At 58.5% G+C, this 9,348-nt stretch overlaps 1 protein-coding gene and 1 long non-coding RNA gene across 4 annotated transcripts in view; one reads left to right on the top strand and one right to left on the bottom strand.

The window, feature by feature from the left end:
• SIX3 (SIX homeobox 3) overlaps window positions 1-4,845 on the bottom strand; it is a 12,020-nt gene extending 7,175 nt beyond the window's left edge. For both annotated transcript variants that reach the window (XM_029937284.1, XM_029937285.1), the window contains exon 1: window positions 4,779-4,845. The gene's annotated coding sequence lies outside the window, so the exon portion shown is untranslated. The remainder of the gene's footprint in view (window positions 1-4,778) is intronic.
• On the top strand, window positions 36-7,773 carry LOC115289773. Of its 2 annotated transcripts, none has more exons than XR_003907793.1 (3): window positions 36-119; window positions 4,331-4,531; window positions 7,313-7,773. It is a non-coding gene; the product is annotated as an uncharacterized LOC115289773 (long non-coding RNA). The 2 variants fall into 2 exon arrangements; XR_003907794.1 differs by having other exon boundaries at window positions 4,331-4,584.
• The last annotated feature ends 1,575 nt before the right edge of the window (window positions 7,774-9,348 follow it).

Raw genomic sequence — 9,348 nt, 5'->3', positions numbered from 1 at the left:
TGTCAGGGACGCCCAGCAGAAGCCGGCTCCGCGCCGCCCAGGGAGCCCGCCCGGCGGCCCCGCTGCCGCCCGCGCCTCTCCGCTCGGGCCCGAAGCACGGTGTCCGCCGCCCGGAGCCGGTAAGTTGGGAGTCCCGAGAGCTGGGTGTAGCGGGGAGGCGGGGCGGCGGGTCTCCCGCGCGGGTGACTGGACTGGCTCCCGCTGGAGCTGGGGGCGCAGGCTCCGCAGGGCCCCGGTCTCGAAGGTCCCACTGGCCGTGTGGGGGAGGAGGCTATGGGGCACCCCAGATCTTCCCCTCCCAAATTCCCAGGCACTGGGCATTGGAGAGGGGCGTAGGAGCAGAAGGACCTCGGGTTCCGGGGCCCAGGCGCCTTTCACGCTGCTCTGGGGGCGCGAGGCATTGGGCAGAGCGAGGGAAGGGAGCTGAGCCTGGGGTCATCTGGGAGGGGGGGCGCGTAAGGGGGGGGTCACCAGCACCCTGGGTCTCTCAGAGCGTGGGGATCCGGGTGCAAGGGTCAGCCCTCGGGACCTGTACTTCTCCCCAGCCCTCTGGCCCCTCCGACTCCCGGATCTGAGACTTGGAGCCCCTACAGGCCGAGGTCACAAAATTGCCACCGTCGTCTCTGCTGTAATCCCGGGCCAGGCAGCCTGCGTACAGGGACGGGAAGAAAGGGCATTCGAGCCGGAGAGTGTCTTTCTCGTACTAGGACCTACTGGGAATTTATTCAAAACCAGTCCCAACCCCAGCGGTCTCCACTCTGCCTAGAGAGGAGTCTGAGAGACTCACTTCGCGTTTGGCATTCCCGGGAAAGCCTAGGGGTCTGCAAGCCTCCCGGCTAGAGCAACTGCACCCATTCGGCCCTGCTCAGCTCCGTTAGGCTGGTTCGTCCTGGGGGGCAACGGCCCTTCCCGCCCCCAGGACATCGGGAGACGGAGGCCGGTTCAGTGGCCCGCGGTTTGGGCCTCCCCGCAAGCCCCAAACAGGCTCGAGGCGCCGGCGGCGGAGGAGGGCCCAGGGGAGCTCAGCACGTAGGCGGGGAGGCCGAGGAGCCCTTCAGGACCCCGATTACTTTCCTTTGAATGAAAAACAACAACAACAACAACAACTGCTCCCTCCCTGCGCCTCCGCCCCCGTCTTAGCCTCCGGGGACCCGCGCTCACAGCAATTGTGGCCTGGGACCGTAAACACAGCTCAGTTGCCTCAACTTTCTCCGCACATAAAAGTTCCTGGCGTGCGGGGAAATTTGAATATTTGATCAGCCCCTTTGAGTGACCCTCATTAGCTTGGCGCCCTGCTAAGGCTCCGGCGTTGCAAGAAAGCTGCAGGGCCCGGCATTTGTATGCCTTGTTAGCGCTGCTTAATGAAGCTGCCCCGACTGCTCAAAGGCGGCCTCCGGGGCCGGCGCTGCGCACCTCTCGGCACCCCACTCTGCCTAATGAGCCCCACCGCCCGCCGAAGGCCTCTTCGCCCCCCACATCCTCAAACAAGAGAAGTTTGGCTCAGTCTTGGGCCACCGCACCTCCCACTGCCAGGCCCAGGAGAGTGGGCCCAAACCGGTCCCAGCTGGCTATAGTGACCCAGTGGGGGGAGGGGTGGGGAGAGAGAGAGAGAGAGAGAGAGAGAGGTGGGAGACTTCGAGATTGTGAGTCTTTTGGGCTGGGGACGAGGGTTATGGCCTCAGGTCCTAGTCCAGAGAGTGCATTGCCAACCTCTCCCAAGAGGGCCAATTTCAAACCATTTACCCGGGTTCCTTTAAGGATGCATTGGACTAATGTTGAGGTGGCAGAGGACAGATGTCTAGGGGAGGGTCAGTTTTCTATCCCCCTCCCACACCAAATTCCTTTGGGCTCCACCACCCAGGAGGCTGCCTATATCTTGGCAGGGATCTCCTTAGGAGAGCCAGAACTGAGTTGCTAGGGATTGAATTTGATTGAGTAGGGGTGGGCACTCTTCAAACCATCATTGCCCCTCCATCCGCAGACCCCAAACAATCAAACACAGTTGGCACTAGGGAAGTCAGCACACTGACAGCCCACCTTGAACCAGCAGCCCCCTTCTCCCAGAGAACCATGCCTTCTCTGGTCTCTCTTTAATCATGCTTCCAGTCTGGGAAGCCTAAAAAAGCACTTAAAACAGGGCCACCCTGTCCAGGACCAACTGGCTTCTAGGACAAGATGGAACTAAAACAAGCCTGAGGGGGAGGAAGAAAGGGAGTACTTTGGGAGGAAGGGGGACCAAAGCCACCATCTACTTCCCTTTTCCTCAGTGGGGCAAGTGACATTCGTGGTTGGCCAGCAAAGCGAAGGAGGCCCATTAGAAGTTGTGTTTCAGTCCTCCGAAAAAGGAGTAGACTCCCTCTCTGCCTCTTCCCATGCCCTTTCCCCTGGACAGTCATCACTACAGGTCCCTCCTTGCACACCCAGTTCTTGGGCTTTGGAGGGGGGATTAAGGCACTGGGCATGGGGAACAGGCTTCTTGCAGATCCATGTTCCTGGGACTTCTAGAAGTGCCCCCCCACCCTCAGATACACAGCACTTGGCCAGGATGGTAGGACCCTATTCCAGGGTGATCACCTCTAGGAATGAGCAACCCCCAGCCAGCTCTTACCCTCTGCCAAAAAACCAGCAAAGCCCTGGATAGTAGAGCGTTCAAAGTCGACCTGGTCTGCTCCTTTCTTCCCCCAGCTCAACTGGCATGCCCCGCCCCATTTCCCATCTCAGGACCCCCCAATTTAAGCCCAAACTGACGATCTTTAGGGATCATCTCTGCACTGGGCAAGATGGTGCCCAGGCCTTGATCCATGCAGAGGGCAAAAGTAGGAGCGGGCAACCGAGGGATGAACGATGTTGGAGAGAAAGAGGACCCGAAGCAGGGTAAAACTCAGTCCTGTGGCCCTAAGGCCAGGCCCACCAACTGCTCAGGGGAGGAGGTGAAGGGAGGGGGCTAGGAGTCCGCAGGCTTCGGTCGGGGCAGCAGGGACCTAAGGCGTCGGCGTGGGGGGCTAGATCCAGAGGAGAGGGGCGGGGAGGCGGGGGTCGGGGGAGCGCGCAGGACGGAGGGGGGGGCGGCTCTTTAAGAGTCACACCGCTGGCAGGAGAAGCGCGCGGCCCGGTGCTGGTAGCGCATTGACCCCGAAGGGGATTTAGCGGGAAGGGAGCGGTCGGGCTCCGGTGGCTTTGTCCGGGGGCGACCAGAGAGGCCGAGGCACAAGAATAAGGAGCGACCGAGTCATGAAAGGCCGCGCCGAGGCGGCGGCGCTGCTGCTCTTGACTTCTGAGCGGGGCTTAGAAAGCTTGTCCCGCCTTAAGCCGAACTGCGAGCGCTGGGCCCTGAGCGCCGAGTCCGTGAGCTCCGAGATCCCCGGCCTCGGAGCCATGGGATGAAGGGCACTAGGGTGACAGCGGACCTGGCAAAGCTGCTTTTGGCGCTACAGCTCCCTGACCCTAGCGCAGAGCTGCTAGCCATACTGGCCGTGCCAGGGCAAGGCCAGGGAGAGAATTTTCTTTTTCCAACTTCGGGTTTGGGTTTGTGTGTCCACTTGGAGCAGCTCCGGAATTAGCCAACCCCAAATGGATTCCCAACAGGTGGCCGGGTAAGTCCATTTAAAAATTCTGAACATACTATCAGCTCCTCCTCGGCCTCCTTCCTTTTTCCCTCCCAGGTCCCCCCTACCCCACCCCCGGGCCTCTCCGAAATCCCTGTGCTCCTTCCGGGGGTGAAGGCAAGGAGGATGGTGGTAGTGGCGATGAGAGGCGCCCTCTCCCTGGGGGTCCTCGGTCCCCCAGTTCCAGCTCAGGATTGCTGGCTGGCGGGAGCCGAGAAGCACCACCCAGTACCCCCAGGTCCTGATTACCCTTAGCTCCGTTGTGGGCCCTGATACCCCAACGGGTGTATGTGGCAGGGTGTGGGGGTGGTTGAGTAGGGGAGGACACACCGAGGCATTTCACCAGCGGAGACGACAGGAAGGGGGCGGAGGACCCCGTGGCCCGGCGGCCTTTGTGTGTGGGGTTAAGGCAGAAACCCAACTATACACCCTTTTTTATGCGAGACCCGGGATCCGGCCCTGGGGAGCCCGCGCGCCCTGTACAATAGCCCGCAGAAGGGCTTCTTGGCAGCCGGGGGGTGAGGATAGGGTGGGGGAGGTGGAGGGGGCTATCGGCAGGAGGGGGAAGCCGAGAAAGGCAAAGGCAAGAAATCCCGGGCGTCCGAGTGAAAAGTCGGAAAATGTCCACGGAGCGCGCGGGAAACAGAGGCGCGCGCGCGCGCGCGCGCGCGCACATCCTCTCTGCCACCCACTCTTACACACGCATTCACACCCACTCCACGCAGGTAACCCACGCACACGGACCTTGCAAGCGCCGGGTCGCGAGCCTCCGCACCCAAGCCAAGCCGCGAGCGGAGTCGCCCTCCTTCCCCAGCTCCCCGGCTGTCAAGAGCCCTTCCGCGCGGCCACCGGTGCCCGGAGAAGGACTGGGGGAGTTGGGAGGGCCCCCAGGGCTGGGGCTCTGGGAGGATCTTACCTGCAGAAAGGTAAGGGAAGCCGGGAGCAGGAAGCAGCGGCGGATAAATATTCATTAGGAAGTGTAAGTGTCTCCTTTTAAACAGCGCGGCGCGCGCTCTCGCTCCTCTCTCTCTCTCTCTCTCTCTCTCTCTCTCTCTCTCTCTCTCTCTCTCTCTCCCTCCCTCCCTCTGTCCTCTTCTGAGGCTCTCTCCCCCACTCACTCAGCCTCCCCGCCCCTTTCCTGCGAAATGCCGGGTGGATCCCGGTCTAGCTGACCTGTTGGGAAGCCTGAGCCCTGGGCAGCGCCTCCACAGCTGTTTGCCTTCGCTCTTGGGGAGCGCGTTCCCCATCCACCCTCCCTCCTCTCGCCCAGCCCCTCACCCCTCCTAAATTACTACATCATTAGCTTTATTTTCCGGCGTGGGGGGGGGGTGTGGTAACGGCACAGCCCGACGCACCTCCTCAAAGCAGGGCGAAAAGCTGGCGTTATCGGAGTCTGCCCCAACCCCATCCCCACCCAGTTACCTTTCTTCCCCCCCTCCCCCGCCCCCTCCGACCATCTCCACCTTCATGCTGGATCAGCCTAACTCCCCTATCCCTCCTTCCCTTGCCGCCAACTAGATTCCTGGCTGGGTGGTCAGTGAGCTGCTGGATCTGCAGGTTCAACTCGTGCCTTGATTGGAACTTCACCCTGTATTGGGTGTGGGGGTAGCTCTCTGAGTCCCCCTTTCCCATGTAGGTTTTATAGCTTCGCCCTGAGGGGGCACCTGGGCATCTTGGGTCTTAGGATCAAAACACGGGGTGCTTTCAGGGCCGCTCCTCGCCAGGCCTCAGGGCCTCAGGGCCATACCTTTTGGCCGGGCTTGGTAGGCTGCGTGGAAAGTGGGGGTGAGGTGGCCTCACTTTATGCGATTGCGCTGTGGAGACAGACCCACTGACTGACGGACTGACAACGGCCTTCTACAACAAACTAACCTGAAGTTAGACGCAAGTCCGCATCTTTCCCCCTCAGGCTCACGAGAAAACACATCAACAGGATTCCAGGACCGCACAGGTCCCCCCACAGGGTCCCTCTGTGCATCGCTTGCACAGCAGGCGAGCACGCACACATCCCCACCCCATCCCCGCACTCGCCAGGCCACCCCTCCAGCGGCCCCGGAGACTAGAAGGCGAGCGGGCCGGCAACGCGGCTCCCAGCAGAGGTATACATCGCAAGACTGCTACCGGACGACCTTGGCCACCCTTCTCCCCACTCCAGCCCCCTAGACCACTCCAAGGGCTTTAAGTGACGGCGAGGTCCCAGGGTGCTTGGGGATGGCTGGGCCCCGAGCTCCAGCAGCCGGCAAAAGCTCAGAGCGCTGAGGTGGGGGCGGGAGGAGGGGCAGAGGGGGCGGGCCCAGGCAAGTTCCCAGTTACAGATACGGCTGCTCTCACGAGGCCTAGCAGGAGAGCTTCGCCCCAAAACACGCGTATCGCTGGCCTCGATGCTCCGTCACTTCCACTCTTGGGTCCTGCACCTTCCCCAGGATCCAGGGGCTCTTTCCGGCCATTTGGTGGCCCGGGTTTGGGGCGGAGTCTCGAGCCTCTAGGAGACCTAGCGACCCCGCCTCCACCTTTTCCCTCCTCCCCCCAATTTGGCCCTGCCGAAATCCAAGACCAAATTCAGGAGCTATTTGGACCCTTGCAGAAGGGAGCGGGGCGCAGGATCCTTGGAGGGTCTGCCTGTTCCTGGAAAGCTGAGAAGTTGGGCACACGAAGGTGTAAGGGAGGCCTAGAGGATCCCGGGGCTAGGAAAGCGTATTAACCTCTCATCCCACCCTAAGCTCCGGGTTTGCACTTGCACACCTCTTCCTCCCCAAGCAGACCAAGCAGGTCGCACACGTCAGGCTTAGACGGAGTCACCTGACAGCGAGTACACGGACCGTACGTGCAATTGTAACTGAGTGCACGCGGTGGAATTATAGGAATGCTAAAAAACAGAATTCGAGGAAAAAAGAAATGTCTACAGACAGAATCATTCCAGTGCATGGTCCAGTTGCCCAGATGCAGACAAAGCCACAATGCCCGCGCAGAGTGACCCCAGCCACCCGGGGAGAGTGGACCAAGTGAGGACGCAGGCTGTGAAACCAAGGGCTTCCTGCTAGAGGGACGTTGGCTCCGGAGGCAAAAACTTTGTTGAGCCGACTGGGTGAAAGACTTCAGGTCAAGTCCAGGAGACTACAAAAAGCACTTCCTCCACCCCAAAGCTGACCCTTTCCCCTTGCTCTTAGCTGAGCCAGAGACACCCTGAAAAGGGCAACCAAGGAAAGATCCATCTGGATCAGGATCATATATTTGTTGTTGTTATTACTATTGGTTTGGGAGATTCCATTCTGAAGGAGGATAGGGTGGGGAGCAGAGGCGCACTTCACTCACTGCCAGGAGATTCCTGATACCTAATGGGAACTTTGGGCTCTGAGCAGGTTCCAGAAGCCGGAGGGCCCCTTCCGCTCCTCTTATGCTAAATTTAGTCTTTAAAAAAGAACATTAGCTCAGCTCCACATCTTCCTGCCTTTCCCCTTCTATCTCAGTCCCCTTTGTATAAAATAGGTCTGCAAAAGAACACACCAAAGAAAACGGAGTTATTTGGTTTATTAAACTACTTTTCTTTGTGAGACATTGAGAAGGTCCTCCTCCCCTATGCCCCTGTCCCAGGCGGAAGTCTTCGTCCAGGCCCAGTGGGGGTGAGGGGTTGAAGAGGAGGAACTGATTCCCAGAGTAGCTTTCCTGGAAAGGCCCCAGCAAGTACACACACTTGTTTTTGGTTTCAGCTCTGTTTGCCTGCCCGGTCCGGGTGAACCTTCCAGACAGTAGCCACCGCAGGTTCCCGAGAAGAGGCAGGCACACTGGATGCTGGGATGCTCCCCTCTTCCCCAACTGTCTCTCTGAAAGTAGAGGGTAAGTTTGGGAAGATTCGTTTAGACAAAACAAGAGAGGAAAAAAAGAGGACGTTCTGGGCCAGCAAGTCGGATGGCCACCCTCCAGGGGGCAGAGGAAGGTCTGGCTCCTGAAGAAGAGACGAACCGTCTGGAAAGCACGGCAGGAGGACACCTTTAAACAAATGTAGTTACCCTAGAAATGGAGGGGGGTTAGGAGTATGAGTCGGGAAGGATTTCTTCCCTTTGGGGGACAAACACTGTGTCCTTTAATTGTTTCCCAAAGATACACTTAATTCCTGGAAATTGTAGTGTTTGTTCTTGTAGATGTTCTAAACAATAAAGAGTGAAAATCATGGTGGACTCAATCTTCCTTGGAAGGGCAGTTTCTTCCAAGACCCTTTTCTTTCCCCAGGTTTGTTCTTCCTTATTTCCTCATAAAAGTCCACCTGCTGATACTTCTCGGGAAGAGACTATGACAGAAAGAGAGAGGAATGAATATGGAGACCATCACTCCCAAACCCAGAGTCACTGCCATTCCCTATAACTGAGATTCATGACACAAAGAAGCAAACTCCTTTACCTTGGGGGCATGTCTCCTCCCTTTGAGTAGTTTATTCAGAGCCTTTCCAATAATTCAAAACAGTCAACATTTTAGAGTGAAGGATGTTTGTTATTACTTACCAATTAATTCTACAAGGTTCTTCAAGCTCTGCTTGTATGATTTATAAAACTGCAGGTAGGTAGCTAAAGTCGTTGTAACATTCACCACTCAAGCAGAAAAGCAGTTCAGTCTCTCATAGCCCTAAATGCCCCGTGTACAGTCGCTGGAGAGAATTTATTTTTCTCTGTTTCCTAAAAGCCCTTATCACCTCTGCCGGAGCCGCAGGACTCAGGGCAAAACCGGAGAGGTTTGAGATCTCTTGAGTGGAGCGCACGGTGTTGTTAGGGGGTTTTTTGTTGTAAGGAATTCTTAGTGATAGTGTGAGGCTCTCTCCGTTTCTCTCTCTCTCTCTCTCTCTCTCTCTCGGTCTCTCTCGGTCTCTCCCCCCTCCTCGGTCTCTCCCCCCTCCCCAAATGAGTCCGCCGGGGCCGCCCGCCTCTTCCTCCGTAGAATGCCGCTTCCTAGATAGAAGCTCTGCATTTCCGCTGCCCCGGGCAAAGGGCTGGACGCGGCCGGGTCCCAAGCTGGGGAAGGAAAGGAAGGGCGGTGTATGCAGGTTGGGGAGGGGACTACCATCACCTACGACAATAACATAAAATAACCAGATACCCCATTTAATCCCTTCCATTAACAGTGTCAATGCGCTAGAGAGGCCGTCTCCCCTCCAAAGGTGTCTCCACCCCCGGAGGGCCCAGGCTTCCGGTCGCAGCCCAACACTGGGCCCGCGCGCCCAAGAGGAGGTGCTCCGACGGCAAAATCCCATACATTTTTAACTGCAGTGATTACTAAATTAATAGCAGGCACTAAGACAGATGTCAAAACGTCTTGAAAATGTTTATCTGTGAATAATTGAGAAGGTGGTGGGACGCATTATCTGATTGTGTAATGAAATATGTATGAGGAACAGCTGTTTGCGACAGTCCCCTCCCGCCGCCTCCTCAGCCGGGGGCCCTTCTCCTGGAAGCAGGAGCCTCGGCGAATTTGGTGGCCCGCTTGGGAGTCCGCTCAGTCCCTCCAGGGCTGCCGGCAAGGCTGTAACTCCAGCGGCTCCAGAGTCACCTGTTTCCTAGCGGAGGACCTCAGCATGGAGTCACCCCAGCCTCCCTCTTTTGGTTTTGGTGGCCGGATGAGGCTTAGCCGCCGGCCGAGCCGGCTTTCAAGCCCTGGGGCGGGCCGCGGGCTCGGCAGGCGAGCGCCAAGGAGAGCCCGGGCGCAGGCGGCGGAGGCCCGGAGGCCCGGAGGCACGGAGGCCCGGAGGCCCGGAGGC

Source organism: Suricata suricatta, chromosome 4 (genome assembly GCF_006229205.1).
Source record: "Suricata suricatta isolate VVHF042 chromosome 4, meerkat_22Aug2017_6uvM2_HiC, whole genome shotgun sequence".
NCBI classification, from domain to species: domain Eukaryota; kingdom Metazoa; phylum Chordata; class Mammalia; order Carnivora; family Herpestidae; genus Suricata; species Suricata suricatta.
Note: the sequence above shows the minus strand (reverse complement) of the source record. Positions and strands in the feature narration are given on the sequence as shown.